The sequence below is a fragment of the Sparus aurata genome, chromosome 2, assembly GCF_900880675.1.
Source record: "Sparus aurata chromosome 2, fSpaAur1.1, whole genome shotgun sequence".
Taxonomy (NCBI): domain Eukaryota; kingdom Metazoa; phylum Chordata; class Actinopteri; order Spariformes; family Sparidae; genus Sparus; species Sparus aurata.
The window spans coordinates 17,992,658-18,015,466 of NC_044188.1; the positions used below are offsets into that span (position 1 = coordinate 17,992,658).

Genomic DNA, 22,809 nt, shown 5'->3' on the forward strand with positions numbered 1-22,809 from the left:
ATCCAACCGTACCACCCATGACACGAGCCACCCTGCTAGAGGCAATAAGGCTAACATCTGATATCAAAGATATCAAATGTCAGACAGCAGAATGATTGGACAAACTAGACAAATTTAAAATTATAGACATGAATGTTTAGTGAAGCGCGAGGGAAATACTGTAGATGACTTCCATGCCTCCAAAAATTAGTTTTTGCGGAACAACTTGGCAAATATTAGACATTAAAACTGGGCTGTGTAGTAACAAGATAATACAAACAGCAGTGGCTAAATGTCCTTGAAACACTGATTTTCAAGTTGTTCAAGCAAATTCAATTATTCCTGGATTTTCAGAAACATGGTGATTAGCTATCTTGCCCAGAGTATAGACGATTGATCCTACTCTCATATCTGTACATTAAGGCCACTGTTATTAGCCAGTTAGCTTAGCTTTGCATCCCAACCCGAAAAAAAGGGAGAAACTAGCTATCAAGTGAACCAGGCTCTGTCCAAAAGATGAAAAATGTACTTACCAGCTCACAAAAAAACTTTTTAGATCTTGATTGTTAAACTGCGACTAAAAAAACAAGGAGTGAAATTTGAGTTCCTAATCTCAGTAGGATTACTTCCTGCAGCTTGCCATGAGTTGTAGGTTTTTTCTACATATCAAACAAACAAAAAAGATGGATTCTGTATCCAGACTTTGTGCTTAAAGCTAACCATCTCCGATCATATTTACTGTACAGCAAGAGTGCTTCTCATTTAGCTCTCGGCGAGACACCAAGCAAGTATATTTTTTCCAATTTTGTCAAATTATTCCTTTAATACTTATCATTTGTCTCGCACAAACATATGCAAAACAGCTGCTATGCCCTCCTCTCAGCGTGTCTTTAAAATATTGCCTAAGAAAACTGCAGAACTTGAAGGGACATTAGAATGAAATTGAATCCATCAAACCCACACATACCCTTAAGAAACATATGTAGGACTTTAATAACACCGCATCAAAATTTCCACCAGGGACAATAAGGACAAGCTCGTGAACAAATTGTGCAGGGTTCTGAATCAAGACCTGGGAGGACGTGTCACAGAAAGCATAGTCTTCAGGACTTGGCATGACAGACAGGGAACAAAATCAATTTCCTGTAATAAACCTCGGTGCAAAATGAGACGGATCATCAGAATTAACGGGAGAAAGATGAATCGTGAGGATATATTGCAATCAGGATTGATGGGAATCCTCCCTCGTCTAGTATAAGAAAAACAATTTCTATTTCATTAAAATACATCCTTTTCAAGATTTCCTCCTCCCCAATCTCACTCCTCCATCTGTCTGTAGTTGTTTGCAAATTTGCATTTCTCCATTGCTCTTTATTTCATTCCCCCTTTTCCCCCTTTTTTTTTCCCTGTAGGACTTGTGCAGTGACAAACACGAGGACTACCGTGCGTGGGAGCGTTCGCGTGTATGTATGCAGGTGTGGGTGCAAACGACCGTAAAAAAAGGGTGTGTGTACAACCGAGCGTGGGTCGCATGCTTGCTTGCTTGCTTTCCCGGGAGCCTGCGTGGGAGTATCTGCATATACCTCTCGTGCCAGGTTGCGTGGGACTAATCGGCACGGAAGACCCCATAGTGATGTTAGCAGTTGCTGAACACAGGACGTTCGAGGTTCGAGGACAGCAGTGGCTCTCTCTCTTCGACTCAATCCCTCTCGCTTCCTCTCTCAATCTTGATTTGAATGTCTGTCAGAGAAAACGACAGGGTAATTACACACGTGATTCCGTTGCTCTCCGTCTCCTTGGTTATTTCTTTCTGTTCTGTTCTTTTCTTTTCTTTTTTTTTTAAACGTTCCAACTGTTTCCTCCGCGCCTCTCTCGGGGGATTTTTTTGAGCGCAGAGTGAGGCTTTGTGTCGATGTTCCTTTTCATGGCATCGAGGCGAAGGGAAAATATAGAGCTGATTGCGGAGGGGAGGAGAGCGTGAGACAGTGAATCACATGTGGAGGAATAGAGGCCGGAGAAGTGGGACATGAGAGCAAATCGAAGAGGGAGATTGAAAGAAAGACATGAGCAGTCGTTGTGAGGACACTTTGTTCAATCAAATTTTTTTTTGTGTGTTGACAAATTGACTTTATCTCATTTTTAGCCTGGTGTCAGTGCACTTATACTTCTAGAGTCCTAGAGAAGCTGCTTTAAAGCCCTCTATATATGCTCCCTCACAGCCATATATTTATACCGACCTGTCTGAAACACTGTGGATGAATAGAGGGTCCGTGTTTCTCTTTCTCTTTTCTTCTCAGGCCTAATCAGTACCTGTTAAGTCTGTGATTACCCCTAAATATTGATGAGTACATTACAGCTTTGTAATTAGTTCACTTGACTCATCCATTTCCTTTGCCAGATAAATGCGCCCTCGAGCTGTTGCATCGACACACGGGTGCGCCGACATGCCGGCAGACACACACACTCCATCAGGCCGGATTTCTGGGATCTCGAAGAAATTCCACTTCTGGAATTAACGGCGAATGAACTGAAGGGGGAGTTTTGACAGGCTGAAACCAATTATAAAGAGTGTGTTCCAAACATTGCAGTGGTTTTCTATCATTGTCTAGTCCACTGCAGCTAACTCATACCATAATCAGAATTATGATCGTATTCTGCTGCTTCGCTCTACTACTACTACTACTTTTTATTTCTTCTGATTTGGCGCCCATTCATTTTCAGATTGCAATTCAATCATAGCCTCCACCACCGTCTTAAATATGGACAACTGTACACATGCATTTAGTCATGATTGCATAAAAAAAAGACTAGTATGTTAACAACTTTACCAATCAGCCAAACATCAACCAAGTGCGGCAACATAAGTCCAACTTCAGGAAGGTACAGTGTCGGTCTTGGGCCTTTAATTTAGCGAAAACTGGTGCCAATGAGTAAGTGCCGGTCTGAGATTTAGTCTCATCCAGCCACAGTAGAACCCCGTTGTGAGCCGTTTGGAATGAAGCTCTCTGGATGTGCTTTCGTACTCCAGTACCAGTTGAAGAGTGTGTGCACCTGTAAGGCTGTAGGTGAATTAAAACAAAAAGATTAACAATGTCCAGTGTTGCAGTCTTCCCCCCACCATCTTCCCCTTCTAGCATGTCTAGCAACCATTTCTGCAACATAAGTGAAAATGTCAGTTATTCTTTTCTTTAAGAACAGCTCATCATATGTAGCAACGCACAGCAAGTGCTTATTTGGTGACATATTGAAAGATACAAATAATTAATGCTGGCACTCACAGCTGGGCCAGCCATGTTTAAATTACACAGAGTGGTTGCAGTATAGAGACTGCAAATTCAACGTGTATACTGTGCCTGTTGCTGTGTGAGGACCGCAGATTTCAATGACTGAAAATAAAAGGAATTAACACATTCTGCGAAATATTTTGTGAATTTATGTTAATCTGACCAATCACAAACAGCCTTTAAGACATTAAAAGTCATCTATATGCAGATTTCACACAGGATTAAAAAATGCACACCAAAATAAGACAGGCAGAATAACTTCACATTTCTTCTGGAGTTCTTCCTTTAAAATATTTTGGGACATTTTTTGCTTGAATTCAACAGCCACAATAGAACTGTGAGAGATCGGAGACAGCATGCAGCAGAGGGCCCTGACAAGACATGTTTCCTATTAATTCTCCATCTACTCGATTTCGACTTTGTGTTTAATACCAGTGAGATGATGCAATTCTTGATATAACACAGCTGTCTGGTTGCCATTTTAATCCTCATATAGATGAGAGCAGTCTTACGTCACTTTCCTGTCATCACAACGACCACGGCTCCTTTTCAGGTCATCAATAAAAAATCCCTGAGGTAAGGATGTTCTCACAGGAAATGACATGTCTGCCGACTGGGCCTATAGATCGAAGCAAATCAGAAAAGAGACGGAGGAGAATTTTCACATTAGTCATGAAAGTTGAGCTTAATAATGAAGCTTATCAACAGCATTAAATAATGTCGGAAGTGGATTTAAAACCGACCTGTTTTCCACTTCTCTCAGCTCCCAGTAAAGGGTTTGCTTTACCACAGCGAATACCGAAACCGCAAAAAAAAGTGTCTAAACGGCAGAACAAATAACAGATGACATAAATACATGACCTGGACATTCAATAAGGTAGATGGAGACAGAATGAAAGCACTTGCCAACCCACTTTCTTTAACATGATTATATAACATTATCGTTAGCCTCATTACCATAGGGTTACAGCTCCTAATAGTTATAAACATAGAAGCTATTATTATTGTATGCAACTAAATTGGCAAAGACCTCAAAATTTGCATTTACCAGCATTCGCCATTCACTGTTTTCACCCTCAAAGCCTCGGGGGCATGACGGGCTGCTCTTATCTACAGTATATGATGATATAGCTCAAGGTGCTAATGCTACTAAATTAATTCTGAATCTCTGTGAGCCACCTGTAGATATGAATGTACACTCAGCACGTTGGTTTATGAGCAATGATTTAATCTGTTTAGATTTATTAACACTTTTCTTTGACGACTCCGTCTTTGTCTCTAACACACAAAGTAAAAAAGACCGTCAAACTAATGGTAAAGCAAACAAACAATGGCACTATTGTTTTGGGGTGCAGTGCCCTGTGTTGTTGCCGCGATGTGTTTCCTGCTAGTTGGTGTTAATCTCGTCTTCATAAAAAACGTGTTAATGCCCAGTGTTAATCAGGGCTTCTGCTGAATTTTGTCTGTGAACAACGGGCCGCTAAATGTCAACTGTTACCGGATTATCTGCTGCCTGGAACCTCGTGATAATGATATATAGAGTTCGCGTTTTTCATGCGTGCATGCGGTGATTAAGACAGGCCATTTCTATCTTCCTGGCTCCCTGAGTGATTTTTCTTTTGAGTGTAAACCCTTTATTCTGCCACTTTTATTAAATCAGAGGGAGACAGAGAGGAATTGCAACAGAAGAAGAAAGCGAGGGGTGAAAGGAAGAAGGATGCCATGCCAGAGAAAGAAAAACTGAAAAGACAGAGAGACATAAAAGGCAGAGAGGGAGAGTTTTAGAAGGGTGTATAATCCCTGTACTGTTTGTTGTGGTTCCTGTCTGCGGGATGCGAGAATTTGAACGCTCAATAAAAGCCTGGCTTGGGCTCAGCTATCCCGTCTCACACAGCAGTCTTTCGCCACAAGTGCTTCGTTCTTTGTTCTGTCAGCTTGGCGACAACACCCCCCCCCCCCCCCCCCCCCCAATAAAAATAAATAAATAAAATTACATGGAACGAGCATTTAAGACTTCAAGAAGATTAAACACCGAACAACTTGATAACCATAGTAACTGCGGGTATCAAAACACTTCATCATGCCTCGCATTCAGGAATACACGCCATGCAAACATACTTATGTAGATACACGCTGACATGCATAATAATCAATGTGCAAGTCAGGTTATCAGACCCTGGTTAATTGAGTCATGCTGCTGGAAAATAAGGTCATCGTAATTTCCTCTTCCCTCTGCCTCCATTTTTAACCTCCCATTGATCTTTTTTCTCCCTAGTTCTTGACATTGCTTTTGTCTTTATGTTTTTCCACCTCCTCCTTTTCCCCCGATCTCATTTTAATTTATTTTCCCACTAAACCCATCTGAGTGCCTGCACCACCTCTTCTGAATTTGCCCTTGTTTTTCACATTTCTTTTTTGATTGTATAAATCATACTAGGTATGAACAGTATTGGATTTTGGCAAATATCTGATCTGATCAGTGGACAACTTTTATATATTCATATATTTATATGAATATAAAAATTGTCTACTGTTCATGCAAAAGTGTTCATTTCTAACCAAGCATTAATTTTAAAGTCATGTTTACAATAATATTCAAGGTTCAGAAGTTTATTTTGGGTTGTTGTAGAATTACAGCCTGGTTTACATGTCCTTATGTAAAAATTTCATTGATGGGGCACTGTGCTCCCCCAATGTGCCCCCCCACTAGAGGCAGAACAACTGACGAGGCGTTTCAGGAGCAGCATTTCTATGGGAGAGAGGAGCATTAGTTGGTCTTGACCAGACTTTGGCCTTTCTCACTTTCAAGACCTTTTACGTGCGCAAGAAACTATATAAAGCACTGAAGAAAATAAAGAAAAAGCATAATGTGTCTCCTCAAAAGCCTTTATAGGCTGAGATGACTTGCTAATATTACAGTGCATCCATACTTAATACCCCCACATAGTTTGTTGCTACACCATTTTTTAGATGCAACTAAGATGAAAATGAAGACTGACCTCAGTGCAGGTGGGGTTTGTGCTTGTTCAAGTTTTTGTATAGCCCCTGGCTGTTTCGCATCCTGTTGCAGCATGTGCCACCTCTAGCACACAAAGGATGTTCTATACTGTGCAGAGAGAAGAACAAGTCCAGGCATGGAAGTTGGGATGTGCCACTCCAAGGAGAGAATGACAAAAACCAGTGTGTTGACGCTCATCAGTGCTGAAAATGGGACAGTGACATTATCTTGATATGTCATCAGCCGTTTCTAGTACTCACACACATCAGGATGCTGGTTTCAGTGTCTTTTTAGCTCCATGGGAGGCCCCAGAGTCCGTCTGTTGTATTCTTGTGTCAACCTGACCTACTCATCAGTGGACATTACTTATGGAGAAGCATGGGAAAACACTTGCCCATGGACTTTAATGAAGATGTAGGTAATTTCTTTTTATCTATTAAAAAGAAAAAATAATACTGTCATCCAACATATCACTGAGAATACTATGATTGCGTAGGAGACTACTGTTCTATTCAGCCTGTTCTAGCTAAATTAATACAATAACCAGAATGGCACTCAGTAGAGCACATACCTCTGCCAAGGGCCAACAGTCCCCTTGTACTCATTCTCAGCTACCAGTCACCTAGATACAAGTTTTGTATCAAAAAAAGATCCATGCACATTTCCAGAGAACGTCACAAACATGTCACTAGGGGAGTAGAAGTCCATTCAGTAGTAATCCTGCTGAAAAATCAGCCGACAAACGGACATGAGGGAAAACATAACCTCTTTGGCAGATATGATTATTTTTACTGATACACACATTTCAACTGATTCCATTTTTTTCCCACAGTGAAGGGTTCATACTCACCAAATGTATGATTTCAAACCCTTGTTTTATTTTTATGACTTAGTAATAGGGCTGTAATGCAGTATTGGCAAACTGAACCAGTGTGAATAGATGCCCGTATGGAGGGCGTGTCTATCTGATGGTCCCTCACTCAAATAAATAAAGAGAAATGTCCCACAAAGCAACGTTACAGAACCAAATGAATGTAACATAGTAACTGTAGCTGTCTTTGGCAAAAAAAAATACAGCAGCTGTACGTGGAGAAGCGTCAGTCCTCCCACCTGTCCTACATTCACATCGTCACATTTCTGCCTGAAAAAACAGCGTCTGTCACCGGAAAAAAACTTTAACTCACTGAGTGATTGTGATGGAAAAAAAATCTCCGAGACGGTCAGCCCTCTGGACCGAGACTTCAGTGAACTTTCCCCCAGAAAACAGCTTCCGTCCCTGCGAGTGAGCCAGACAGCGACCTGTTTGCTGATGGCGATCATGTAATTATGTAATTTGGAGTGAAGAGCGTAACTTTGTCACTTTCCAGGATGTTTGGTGGGTCAGGATCTCAATCACGACACATTAAAACAGCATCCATATGATTATAACTTACCCGCATGTTTAGATTGACAGGACATCTGGGAAACACCTTAAAAACACACTGACGTCATCATCATGACGTGTACCATCATGTCTCTTTAGGAGCCGCAGCGCCGGCTTTCTGTGTGGATTACACAGCGGTTCGTCTTTACTCCAGCAGTGCTTCACTCTGTGTGAACGACCAACGGCGGAGAATTGGTGAACCACTGCTGTGGTGTTAATGCAGCATCTCTGTGTGAAAGGGGCTACTTATAGCTCATAGGGCTGGATCTGGACTGGAAGTTTGTGTCGTGATTCTGCCTTCTCACACTGCGAGACAGGTTAATGGATCTGAGTGTCGCAATTTCAGTTTCGATACGTGCATCGTTACAGTATTCATCTATCCATTAAATTATATTTTAGTCAGAAATTAAATTAATCTTGAATCTTGGAAACTTTTGACAGTAAGAACTAAGGTCTAAATTGAGTAACTTTCCAATGACCCACAGCAAAAGGTCCTACAAACAAAATAACAAAACACTTAGTTTGACCATGCCATCTAGAGTGACACAACGCTTCTTCTGATCCAACATCCCAATCTGCAGGAAGACACGGTATGTCTGTGCACTCTGAAACCAAACCATAACCATTGTAACAGGTTGCAGGAAGGATCATAGTCATCAAGCAATACTGACAGGAAATGGACTGTTAGAGTCCAACATTTTGGTGACCCATGCATCCACCCCGATCTCGTCACTTCATGGACTTTGTCACTAGAGACTCCACTTTATTTCCCCAAAAGGTCCTGTTAGGAATACTATAGCTTCTTGATAGATTTGTCACTAAAATATAAATAGCTGTCTTTTACCTTGTTGAAATAGTTTCATAGATCCTGGGAGGACAGTCTGGACAGTACTATCAGGGCTGTAGTTGCGGTACTGCTGATTTGAGCCTCTAGCGGAGACTTTGATTTCCTTATCTAGAAAAATAAGCTACTTCCCAGGGTTCCTCGTTCCTGGAACCAAATTTTCTCTCTGTTTATTATGCTGACTTTTCGAAGAAAGGGTGACCGAACGCTGATCACTCACCTGATATCACACTGTTTCTTGCAAGCACCAATCCCCAGCAGGAGGCACCTCCACCACCTGCCGCTGTTCGATCATGAGCTGATTTGACGTCACACTTGCCTGCTCATCTTAAGCCTGGAGTCTGTGTAAGGAGGTTTCCCCGCCCTTGAAACATGCTGCACACTTGCACAGCAAAATGGAGTGCAGCCACAGGAAAAGTGCTTCTATATATGCAGAGTAACCAATGAGTAGATTAAGAACAGCTGTGCAGGCAGATGGCAGCTCTCTCAAAGAAGAGGCGATTAACAGGGGCAGGAACTCGTTACTGGCACCTAGTGTCCAGGTATGGCATGACAGGGGATAATTTCATCACCTAGTAAACATATTAACCAAATCTTTTTGGTGTTACCAGAGATAATGGCTGACTGGTGGATTGTGGGGGCACTGATACTTCGTCAACATTCTTTTTTAGGTCTTCCAGTGTCCACCTTTGAAAAGCCAAATTGCCCTTTAAGAAACAACTGGAAGAGGGATCCCTCCTCTGTGGCTCTTCCTGAGGTTTCTTCCATTGTTTTTTTTACCCTGTTAAAAGGCTTTTTTTCCATCAACATGTGAAGTTTTTCCTCACTTGAATCAAGGGTCTAAGGACAGAGGATGTTGTTCACTGTACAGATTGTAAAGCCCACTGAGGCAATGTGATTGTGATTTTGGGCTATATAAATAAAATTGATTTGATTTGATTTGATTTAACTCTGTTTGAGCTGTGAAAGGGCAATGCAACGTTTCTGTTGCTGTAAATTATACAACATCGGCGTTGAAACCAATACAATGCTTTTCAAACAGCAAATTCAGTTCATCATTTTCAAAAAGGAAAATAATCTCACATTTTTTCTTTTTTACCACTTGATGTTCTGACACATTATTTTCACATTTCATTGCCATCAAACATAATTTACAATGTCACCCACATGTCTGTTTCCCCAAACCAGCAAAGCAAAAAAGCTTCACATTCACGAATTCCAGGTGTCACCACCATATCTTACAAATCAGCTTTCTCCTCGCATTCAGAAAACCAATCGGCTGGCAGATGTTGAACTTTAAATGTCACTGTTGAGTCTGTCGTTCTGTCTTTCAGGCTGAGTGCTGCACAACCCACCTGGTCCCCGATCACCACAGCGATAAGGCCTTTCTATTATCCACCACCCTGCTCGAGTCATCCCAACAGTTTCACTTGCATGGATTTTAGATTTAGATAGATTTAAGAGTTTAACTGCCATCATAAATTAAATAAAGTTAATATTGTTAGTCCTACACTGATCTCTCCGATGTAAAGTAACTTTCAAATCTCCGATGCAGGATTATGAGTTAAGGCTTTTAAAGTGGTGCTAAGTCAAGTCAGTGAGCTGATCGAAGTCCTTTACAAACATAGGCAAAACTAAACAAGACCAACAGAGCAGACAATAAAAATCATGCATATACCCAAATAGAGATCAATATAAAATCAATGGGTAAAAAACAATAAAACAACTCATTATAAAAGCCAAAGAAGAGAGGAGGTCCCTGAGCTGTGCTTTGAGAGGGCAGACCTGATGCGGTGGGCCTCTTCATCCCATAGACTGCCGACCAGAGCCGAGGAAGCAGCAAGAAAGAGCCAGAAATACAACTTCAGGTGGGCCTGTGGGATATAAGTTGTGCAAGAAACAAACAAAAAAAAAGTAATATGTAGAACAACCAACAGTTTTTTACTCTTTACTTTATGTTCTCATTAACACATTATTGACCTTCTTCACCGCAGACATTTTTAATCTGTCAAAGTAGGAAAAGCACAGGTGGAATTTATAACATTATAAAGGTGAGCTACGTGCTACGGCTCTGGTAATGTGCAAGCTCACTCACTGATGTGGCTTACCGGGACACTTAATGTAATGACTCCATCGTTAACATTATTTTTATTTCCTGCTTAGACAAGTCAAAATGTCTGCCGTGGAAAGATTCTATAGCAAGCATTCGTCTACTGTCGGTTTATATGTGATATTGATAGCAGGGCACTAGTTTTGTTTACTGTTGCTCAGACTTTATTTCTTCGTTTAATGCTGCAGTAAATTCCTGTTCCTGTGCAATAAACTGTTGCAGCAATGTCAAACCTTGAGTTGTGGCCGCTGTAACGGTCTAATTACTAAACATCTTCTTATCCTACTAATGCTGAAAAATCTGAAACGTTAAGAGTTAGAGCAGCATATTCTCCAGAGCAATGGCCGGAGTCACTTGAGGGTGGAGAAGCATCCCCTATTTCAACGTCCAAGTTTTTGATTTAGACTTTCCAGACTGCTGATATTGGTTCCTCTTTCTAGATGATGGCCTCTGATCTAGAGAGCTTTGTAATTAAATCTCCAGGAAATTTGAACTTTCGTTACTTTCATTATTAGTGATTTGAAGGGTTAGGGTCTCTCTAATAGTCTACTTTTTCCAGTTAATTTCAATAGGGTCAGTGTACGAGTATAATAATGCTTTCTCTTTAAGTTTGCTGCCAGACAGAATGCATGGTCAACCCTCAGTTTCCTAATTGCACTTGCCGTTAGAAACTCTTGAAAGTTTGACATTTTTTGAAATTCTTTAACAAATGACTCTCAGACGTGTTTAACGATGGCTGCTGCTGTTCCTACCACGCTCTTCCCAGAACAGACAAACAAAAAAACATAAAAAGGGATGTGATGGAATTGCCTTACTTTATGATACCTTGTGAAAGCCCCTGGATCGGCACCTTTGCAACATTTCAGTTCATGGGATTTGTTTTGCTCTACAACTGCCATGGTTGTAATCTGCTCATACCAATTTCAGAGAGCCATGATTCCTGTGCTGGCACGAGCTGATGTCACACATTCAGATGAGCTCGGTAATAAACTGTTAAGATCTCAGTGCAGATAGAAAGAGTGCAGTGTTCTTATAGGTGCTGTGGTCCTGATGTTTACTTTGAACAACAATGCTGTTTATCTGATCCATAAAGATGCCACCAAAAAGACTAATGTCGGCACTTTTACGACCCATGCAGTGTATCTGTGTGAGTGTGTGTGTGTGTGTGTGTGTGTGTTTGCAGCGCTAGCCTCATATTTTCTGTGCTGAGAAAGTAGTTCTCTGGCACTTTCTAGGACAGAGATACACCAAGTGCATCTCTCTCTCTCTCTCTCTCTCTCTCTCAAACACACACACCCACACCCACACACGCATGCACACACACACACACACACACACACACACACACACACACACACACACACACACACACACACACACACAAAAGCCCAAACACAGATCTGGAAGCACATACACAGGTGCATTCACATATTTATTGTGTAGTAAGGATTATTTAATTCCTCACCAAGGCCACTTGCACAGTAAATCATCTTTAAAATGGTTACACACACACACACACACGTGCAGAGATCCAGAAACACACACTCACTTAGAGTTGTTATTGACAAGAATTCCCTGGTGTGATTTCCCCTCCAGCTCTGCACCAAATAAAACAGGCTGCCCTTCTCTCTCTCTCTTCTGTCCTCTCCTCTTTTTATTCCGGTCTGGTCTTGTGCTCATATTCTGTCCTCTGTCTGATCGGCTCTCCTCAGCTTTGGTTAGTTTTGATCCTTTCCATCCTGCTCTACTTCGTTTTGTCATGTTTCATGTGTTGTTATTTTTTTGTGCTGTTTTTCTGTTCTGCTCTGTTCTTTTTCTATTTCTTTCCTGGGATTTTCTGCCTCTACACACTTTGTTCTGTTCTTCAAACAACATAACAAATGTCTGGTTTTGGATAATGACATTGCATGGAGTTACTTTTTTTAATTATTTAAAACTACCAGAGGAAGAGTGCTGTAAAAAACTTGTGCCGTAGGATCTACTGCTTCATCCCACTAATGATTCATGTTCTTATTCAGCCTCTCCACTAACTGTTTTGGAGATAAACTCTTGTCACTGAAATTTATCACATTCTGTGTTCGCAAGAAGAAGAATAAGAAGCTCTTTGTGAGTACTCAGGAGACCAAAATCATGGTACTGATTTGTTACAGGGAAGCCAGAAGGAAGCGCTGGTAAGATGTTCCTTTAATGAAAAAACAACTGTATGACCCCATTCCACATAATAGGCATTTAAGTACGCACTTGATTTAGATATTCATCGAGTGGAAAAGATCAACAGTATAAAATGTACAACGTTTATTCTCCAGCGTCCTATTACTAGGAAACCTGCTTTCCCATTTAGAGTTGGATGACCTTAAAGAAAGAAAAACACTCATGCTTTTCACACTTGACTGTAACCTGAAGTGTATTTTACATTTTCACGTTAAACTCCAGAGGATGGCTGGCTGATACAGTTTTTGATGGACAGTGCTTCGACACAGACTAGGTAGCTAAAATTAGTTTTGCCAGCTCACTGCCCACAGGCAGGCTGTAGGCTATACTAAATTTTAATTCAAGATGGATTTAATAGACTTTACAGGTAAACACACGAGACTTGAAGATTTTATAAACTTCAGTTAAGTTTACCTGTCACAGGGAGATGTAACTCGGTTTGTACTGACAGCTGTTCGTCTTCTGTGGCTATGGAGACACTTACGTTTCATCTAGGTTATCTTGGGCCAGGTGTAAAAGGGTGTGTACAGTGTTACAAAGTTGAGGTATAGAGTTTAAAAGTGATGGGTATCTAGGGGCCTGTTGACAGATGAGCCCTTTTTCACCCCCAACCAATGAGATCCAGCAGCCTGGTCAGTGGCCTCACACTTCTACGTTTGACACTGTAGATACCCTTCTTTACTTCTTGTAGCACCCACTTAGCACAGTAGTATAAAGAGCTATAAAAGTCCAGTCCTTAAACCTAACCAAACCATTAACAGCATATGTGTCAAAACAAGTGAACTGTTTGTCAGCAAGCTTTATTTTTGAACCACACCAGTCTGTATTATTGCTAACTTGACCACAAAGCCCGTCACGACCAAAACTGATGCTAAAAGCTAAGGTAGAGTGTCAAAGAAGCTGAAAGCCACTGATCAAGCTGTCGTATTGGACACAAGGGAGTTAGGAGTTTGAAGTCTCTGGTTTGGTATTAAGAATGTCACCATCCTGGTTTTGTGGAGCGCCAGAATTAGATCATTTTCTCAAGAGTTTACTTACAATCTGACTTTTTTGGAACTAGCAGTGTCGCCCCATGCTGGCCATGACAAAGAATGCAGGCTTAAGGCACTTCTGTATTAGCTTCATTTTCCAATCCAGACACATATTTTACACAATCATAGACCTCTGCCCAAAGTGGAGACTAAACACCAGAAAAACTCCACCTCTGCTGCTTCAATTTTCAGACCTTCAACCTAATGAAAATGCAGACCATAATGGTACACTTGAACAGGTGTGTGCTTTATTGATTGTTGAAAAGGATCACACACCACCCCCACATACAGGAAACAAGGTATTCCTATTGCATGTCCACAGGGCATATTTTTAAAACTATTTTCCAAATCCCTGAGTAGCATTTAAGCCTATAATGATAAAGTTCTGCTGGCTGCAGCTATTACTCAGGGAGAAGAAGTGGCACTAGTTGGATCCATCAATTATGGGTATGCATAATTCAACTGTTCCAAACATTTCATACCTAAATATACCCCTGTGGATGTCAGTGCCAGTGGGCTTTAAGTGTTAAACTGTGTGTTGCGTATTGTCCCATCAAATATAATTGATGACACAAACAGATTTGCGGACTATGGTGACCAATCCAAACCCAATTTTGTCTTTTTTTGCTGTTCCCTGTCCCTATTCTCTCTTTCTGTCACCGATTTTCACAATTTCCCTGGTCACGCCACCTGTTTTTTTTCCACACCCCCACTTTCTGTCAATGGCGATTTCTCCATCTTCTTCTCCTGTCAGTTGTCCCCCCTCACGTCATCCTGTCCTCCTCCTTGGCTGTCAGTTTGTCCTTTCCCTGGAGGCTGAGTCGGTTTCCAAAGAAAACGATTTTAGACAACAGACAATAAAGGCATGAAATCTAGCTAAAGGCAGAAAAAGAGAGATTAACGAAGTGAATAAGAGGAGAAAGACAGATCAGGAGATGCTGACAGACGGAAAGATGAGTAAATGGAGAAAGACAATCAGAAAGTGGAAGGAGGATCACATAAAGAGTTGAATGAGATAAGGAAATAAGACGTACCCTGGTGCCGTGAGGAAATAAAACAAAGCATTGCATTCAAAGTGGAAACAAAAAGCAGAATGATACAATTGAATCATCCCGTGAAATCATATTTTTTTATGGAGTAATTACTTCACAAGTGTGGAATAGATTGCAATAACTTTGAATGGCAGTGTCCAGATTTAACTCACCCAATGACTGACGTGCGGCCTGGTCTGACCTGATCATATCAAACATGTTTGACATTTACGATTTGACGTGCAGAGGGGGTTCAGTAATGTTGGACTTATGAAAGGGACAGCCCAGCCTGTGCCTTGCAGACATGTTGTCGATGTCCCCTTGCTTTGCTTGTTGAAGTGTTAGCTAGCTAACGCTTACGCTGATAACGCTAGCACACTAAGTAGTACAGAACACTGGGTACATACTGTAGAACTGCACCACTGCTAACTATCAAGAGGGTTGATTAACACAACAGATACCACATGACACCTACTGGCTCACAAACCTTGTTAGAAGCTGGAACCAACCGTCAGCAATCTTTCACAGAGATAATATAAAGTAAAATGATTGATCCACAATCATGATTATGTTATAAGGGAAAACAGATACGATTACATCATTTTGAAATAAAAATTCCATCAATATGACCGTTAATCTGATGCATGAACGAGTACATACTTCAATCTACACAGAGGAAGTCAGCTGTGCTGGCCCAGGATGTTCACATAAACCTTGCTTGAAGAATGTGGTCACACACCGCCAATTCCACCTCTGAATATGCTCTGCTTCACCATATCTCAATACCAAATCACAATACATCCACCTGACATGCATGTTAATTCTAAGTGAAATCATGGCAACTGATTTATCTGAAGCCAACAGAAATCACAGTGAGATAAGATGGAAGCGCGTCATTACAAGTAATTGCCTTTTTTCCATTAGTATGCATGATATACTGTATACAAGTAGTTGATGTAAGTGATGTTTCATGAGTCTGTACATAATCTGCATAAATGTGTGATGGCTGTTCTTTCCCCAAATTGTTTTGATCTTATTTTTTGATGAACAGGTCATGAAGACGAAGAAGAAGTGGTGGTTGTTAGTTCACAGCAGATGTTTCATTATCATAATTAATAATTCATAAAAAATATTCACTTTAGGATTCAAAGCCTTAGTTATCTAAAGTACATTGGCTTATTGGCTTATTTATAACTTCAAATGTTTTGCAAGTTACTGCTATCACTTTAGTATTAAATGTTTTTTTTTTCTTTTTTTGCATAAGCGTATTACTGTGAGAGATTTTCAGCACTATTCAACCTCCTCCGCTCATTGACTTTGAAAACAAACCATTTTAGGTTTCAGGTTCAGATGGTAGTGAACATTGTCTGGAGTGATAGATATTCAAGATTCACCAAGAAAACACCAAGAAAACTACAAAACTGGTACGATGAGACACAGCAATATGGGAAATATTGATAAAGAAAAGAAAGTTTTGACCACCGATTGAAAAGACATTAAAGGAGACCTACTGTATTTTTTGTTCTTATCCTTTCCATCAGAGTTTTATTTAGGTTCTTGTGCATGTAAAATGTCTTTAAAGTAAAATAAAGTCGAAGTCCAAACCAACAGAAGCACCTCTCTCCTACAGAAAACACTGCTCCTGAAATGTGTCGTCAGTAGTCTCGCCTTTAACCCTTTAGGCGCCGGGTTTTATTTAAAAAAATACTAGATTTTGACATCTAAATTTCAGAAGGCTCTGGCTTGAATGTAGTTTGAGATAGAGACAAAGTGTAAATGAGACAAATATTGAGAATGACCTAAAGTTTATGAAGGGAGTAATTTTTCCCATCTAATTTGCATATTATGACGTCATATGGTGGTGGCCATATTGGATTATGTAATTTCCATGAAATACCTGGTATTTTGAAAGAGAGTTGAACTTATTTCATCAGATTCATCCCCTCCATCCATTTGTTATGTTGTCCACACATCAAATGAACAGGGAAAAAGTAAATTGTAAGCCAACAGTCATAAACTAGCACTATTAGTACACCACAAAACTCATGTAAACAGTATGCGTTTTTTTTCTTCCCTTTTTCTTGTTTTCTCTTCTCTTCTTCTTTATAATTATTATTATTATTATTATCATTATTATTGTTATTATCATCATTATCATTATTATTATATGATAATAATAACAGTAGTCGTCTTTTAGCTGCAGAGGCCTTATCTGTGCCCATCTATCCAGATAAAAGTTTGTAATATTTGTGGAGCCTCTCATTGCAAGGCATAGAGACAATAAGAACTATATATATATATATATATATATATATATATATATTAGGGCTGTCAAACGATTAATTTTTTTAATCGCGATTAATCGCATTTTGTCCATAGTTAACTCGCGATTAATCGCAAATTAATCGCAATTTTTTTGGCACATTTTTTTCTGTTCTAAATGTACCTTGATGTATAAAGGGCAAATATGCTTGCATTATGAACATTTTTGGCGGGGGGGGGGGGGCTCTCTGCATCTGCCCTGTGTTTGGCTTGCAAGTGATATTTGAGACTCAATGTACTTCGATGGTAAGTCATTTCATGTCGATAGTACATGCAGATAACTTTTGTCCTATCGACCGAACCATCTGGCAGTGTTTCGAAAGTAGTTTGCCGTTCATACCGTAAATGACCAAATAATATACGGGTTTCAATTATACACAGGGTCCCTTTAAACGCCGGTGCAGATCTATATTTTGGTAAATAACCGCCGGTTCCAAATAAATGTCGGGTCTAATTTTTTATTTTTTTAAAAATTAAGGAAGAAGAGGTGTCCACTGACACTGCACGTTTTTCTTCTTCACCTTTTTCACGCAGTGTGCTGCTTTCTGTCAGTCAGTATCACACTGATGATCGCCATGGCTCCGGTGCAGCAAAACAATAAAAAGTACCACTTGAAATTCAAACTTTCTGTTAAAATATGCAGAGGAAAACTCGGGAGAAGCAGCCGCTAGATGTTTCTCTGTCGACCAGAAGAGAGTGAGAGAAACGGAGCTTGAGCGTCTGTCCGAGGAGGACATCAATAGGGCCAGGCTGCCTGCTGGAGGGAGGAAGAAGGCTAGCGAGGAGACTGAGATAAACATGCGGGGATGAGTTATCAGCAAACGGGCACGCCACGAGAGAGTGTCCTGCAGAATGATCAGGACGATGGAGAAACAAATGTCCGCCACCGTGAGTGACAGCAGAGATGAGGAGTTTGCAGCGAGTGCTGGTTGGCTGAATCGTTTCCTCCGCCACCCTCTGGATCAAGACTACAGGTGCCACTGACGGCCGTAAATCTTTCAATGCCTGTTTTGTTTTTTGTTTTTTTATACCGAGCGTTAATCGCGCGTTAAAAAAATTAACGGCGTTAAGAGGATGTTGCGTTAACTTTGACAGCCCTAATATATATATATATATATATATATCATACCATTCATGAAACCGTGAACTTGGAATTAGTTCATGTCAGCCTAAATACTGATGAGCATTGTCTCCATTGTTATAAGATACCAGAAATCATCAGTCAGAAAGAGAGACAAAAAAACTATAGACCTTGAATCATTGCTTAGCTTTCTGTCACCACGATATCCAGTTTGCTCATCAAAGGGCTTTATCCATATACTTCATCTCTCAAGTAAGCCCAGCCACCATTACCATTATCATCATCATCATTTCCAGCCCTGTTCTGCCTTCCCCTGTTGCCCCTATGACACCCATCAGCCTTTCTACAAACACTTTGCCCACGTCTCCCCCTGCTATCTCCTCTAGTGTTGTGAGAAGAGCTGGACTCGTGTGTGCTTTGTGCTTCGTGAACACTGCTGCGGCGCATAGCTGCACCGCTGCCGCGGATGGAGGCTACATGACCGTCGCGGTGGAAAGAGTGAACACTAACGCTGACACCCAGCGGTATTCTCACCACCACCGCTACTTCTACCACATCCATTCGCTTCCCTACTGATACTACGAGTTCGTGTATCATTTCAATTCCCACCTATTTGGCAGAGGATCGTGTGTTAGTGCTTGTGCGTTTTCCTCGCTTGCGCGGCACCGCCATTGCTTTGCAAAGACGCACCGCGACTAGCAAGCTCACTAATCAACCGACCGTCATCTCCCAAAGCTAGATTTTCCACTTCAGAATCAGAATCACCGAATAGGAGCTCAATCACTTCCCTAAGTGTCAACTTTTTGCATGCCATTGTCGTTTATTTCGTCTCAATAACGTCTGAATCCAGCAATACCCCTTCAGCAAAATGGCTTCCTAGCGCACTGTCTCCACTCTCTCACTGCACAGTTTGCTTGGGACTTCCTCGAACATTTTGCATTGAAGCAAGACGTTTTTATGAGCTAAGGTCTAAGTATAGGATGTCTGCCAACTACTGGTGGGGAGTATGAACGACATGTAACACTCTATTGGGAGAAAACAGCTCTCTGGCGCCTAAAGGGTTAATTCCGCGACTTCCTGACATCACCATGTCACAAATTTGCATAATGTATGCGTTGCAGCCAGTTAAGCACGTGAGAATAAAGTCAGTGAAGTCGTTCTGTGGTTGTTAGCAGTGCTGGCTCAGGCATGTGCAAGCTGACCAATCACAGGAGACTGGGTATTTGGGAAGAGGGGTCTTAAAGAGACGTTTCAGACAGAGGGAGAATAGCGTGCTGCAGCATTTGGCAGTATGAGAAAATTTATGTGTTTTTTGAGCGCTGAAGCATGTAAACCTGCTCTAGTTGTAAGCCAAAATTAAATTATAAACCAGAACATTTGCATAATATGTCTCATTTAATGATTGAGCCTTTCTCATCTCAATAGGCAGTATTCCGCGGTCACCTTCGGTCAAAAGCAGGATGTCAGAGATCCACCAGTAAAAGGGAATGCAGGCACATGGGGGGTTAATATATCCTTGATGAAATTTGGGGGCCCTTAAATGCTTGTGATCAGTACAATTTTAAAATCAATACAGAACAGAACTGGCAGCCATTATAAGTTGGCTAGCACAGGACGAGAATGTGTTTGTGTCTCTTGATGGCTGTGTTTTTCAGATTTGGGCAGCAGTGCTCTGCACCAGTTGGATTCAGTGAAGGCAGCTTTGCCTGATACCGTCATTTAGTACATAACAGTAGTCCAGGTGAGAAAAAATAAAAGCATGTCTGACTTTATGTAAATCAGAGATAAGAATGATTCATGATACGAAATTTTCTTGAGTTAAAAGAGGTAAGATTTCTGGCAGATTTCCTTCTGCCAGAAAAAAAATAACATCCGTTTGAAAGACAAAAAGAGAGTCTTGTATTATGCATGGTTTCTACCTGCCTGCCTGTAGTGTCCCAGCCATGAGCCTGCAGTAAACTCAGCTTTACCTTTAAGAGTTTTTGCCTCATGTTACTGTATGCTGCCACAGAGCAAATAAATTCCAGAGGAGGTGGAAAGCATCTTTATTGCAGAAACGAACCTGAGTCATCCGTCAAGCAGCTGAGAAATAGGGTGTCACGGTATTGCTTGTTGAAGACGAGACAGTACTAAACAAGGTTGGAGTCAGAGAAAATCTTGCCGTGGTCCCAAAATGACCTGAGAGAAGGTGAGAGCATTACTAAAAAATAGCACACAAGGAATACCGGTTATCAGTAGGAATGCAGTGATGCCAGTATTTCTCTTCTGATACTTTAGATACTCATTTTCACTTTTAACTTCTTTTATATATCTACTTATCTGTAGACATGACTGTCTTAAAGTGAGTAAATAAGGTAATATGAATTAATAACTCCATGTCGTTCTTTGACCATAAGTAGAGACAGTTGAACATCATTTGTTTAGGCATATGCAAGTTTTGTTACATATGTATATATATATATATATACACACACACACACACACACACACACACACACACACACACACACACACACACACGTATATATTTTGGCTGATAGTGTCAATAGTCTGTGCCCAAGCTCTTTACCTCATAACTAAGATTGGCTGAACAACTTATCACTAAACCTGAGCAAAGCTCATAAATCAGGCCTCATAACTCTGATCGTATATCATCTTGAACACAGGCCATTTATCTGTGCAAAGTTGCGAGGCTAATATAACAGTTATTATCTCAATTATGAAGAGGAAAGGACTTAAAGAACTTCAGGATGACAAATTTCATCCATCTACGGAACATCTATCATCTGTATAATCCCAGCCGAGTGTGGATTGAAAAAGTAGAATATAGCAGTTTACACGTCTTCAGAAACCTCATGAAAATTGGATTATTAGCGTTGAGATGATTAACGCCTTAAAGTGTGTGTTTGTGGGTTTTTTTTGTCTACCTCTTTTTGGCCACTGTGCATGTGTGTGTGGAGAGAGTGTGTGTGGAGAATATCTTAGTGCAGCCCGTGTAGCTGAAGGTCACTCTGAATGGCGGCAGATAAATGAACTGGAGAAGCCAACAAGCTTATTACTGTGAAGCGCGTACACGCAGGCTGACACGCATGCCAACACACACTGGCGCACACACTGCAGAGACTTATTAAGGCTACTGTAGCGACATGAATTGCTCCCCCTCTCATTGCCTCTCTCTAAATCTCACTGTGATAACCTCTGTTGCTGAGACTTACAGCCACTGATAGAGAGAGACTGGAAACAATACTCTGAACACCTATACAATATAATGCAAGGCCTGCAAGAAATACTACTTTTGTGAAGCTTATGATATTGCTCACCTCCTCTTTTCTCCTATACAAAAAGTTAATAATTTGACCAAAGTCCTAGATTATACAAGGGCATTAATATTCATATATCAATAGATATGGGATACCATAAAGGTCCCATATTGTAGGAAGTGAGATGTCATGTCTTTTTGATCATAAAGTAGGACTAGGTGCTATATAACTACTGTGAAAATATGGAAACACTCATTTAACGGAGAAATCATGGCGCAAATTCATAAACTGTATCTCCAGCACAGAAACAAGCCATCATGACATCCTTAAGGTTGTGATGTCACAAGTATACAGTTTTCGCCTTCAGCCAGGACCCCAGCACAGGCATGGTTGCAAAAAAGACCAGAGCAGATGCGGAAAAACAGGAAGTGGTGCCTGTTCAGGCTTGTGTGAGCTGACCAGTCAGAGCACACAGGACTTTTATGGAGGAGAGCCTCAAAGAGACAGGCACTCAAAAGGAGTGTTCAGAATGTGCCTGTTTACATGTACAGACCATCACATTCCCTTATAGTATTTCTCCCTTTCATATAGACCTACTGGCAGTAAGAGTTTCTTTATTATTATAAGTTTGCAGAAGAATTGCCTTGCAGAAATGCAACTTTTATATTTGTGTTGGTTTTCATTATTCATATCACATCTAAATGATAATACCATTTACACTCCAAATTTCAATAACTAAGGGGGCTTATTATTTTGTCCATGCTCTTTATGTGGTTGGGGTTAACCGTCTAAACTATTGCCAGGAAACTGCTTTTCATTACGTGAGCCTATAAAGCTGGCAGACTGTCAATTCAGACTTAGTGACAGGGACCAGTTACAAATTGCTCTGCTCTATACCCACAAACGCACTCTGTATCTAATTTATGCCAATCTTGAGCATTTATTTTGATATTAACCAAGACGTGACTGGGCAAAATAAAGAATGGACTCTTATGATAACAAAGAGCAAGCAAGAAGCTGGATTTCTGGGTAGCCTGGGAAAGTCCTCTCTCAACATTTGAGTGAGTGTTGCACTACACGCAATAGAAATTGACCCGTGTTGTCCTGTAGATCTCGTCGTTTAAAGAGAGAATGTGTGTCTGGTCTCTGCTGTCAATTTTGTCAGTTTTGAAGCAGGTGCGAGGAAGATGTCTCAAATAGTTTGAGGATTTTTTTGAGGGAGACGCACAGCAAGT

At 40.7% G+C, this 22,809-nt stretch overlaps 1 long non-coding RNA gene across 1 annotated transcript; it reads right to left on the bottom strand.

The window, feature by feature from the left end:
• Positions 1 to 953: 953 nt before the first annotated feature.
• Positions 954 to 8,911, bottom strand: LOC115568240 (uncharacterized). The gene is made up of 3 exons (XR_003981353.1): positions 8,749 to 8,911; positions 3,776 to 3,882; positions 954 to 3,038 (listed from the first exon to the last, which is right to left on the bottom strand). It is a non-coding gene; the product is annotated as an uncharacterized LOC115568240 (long non-coding RNA).
• Positions 8,912 to 22,809: the final 13,898 nt, after the last annotated feature.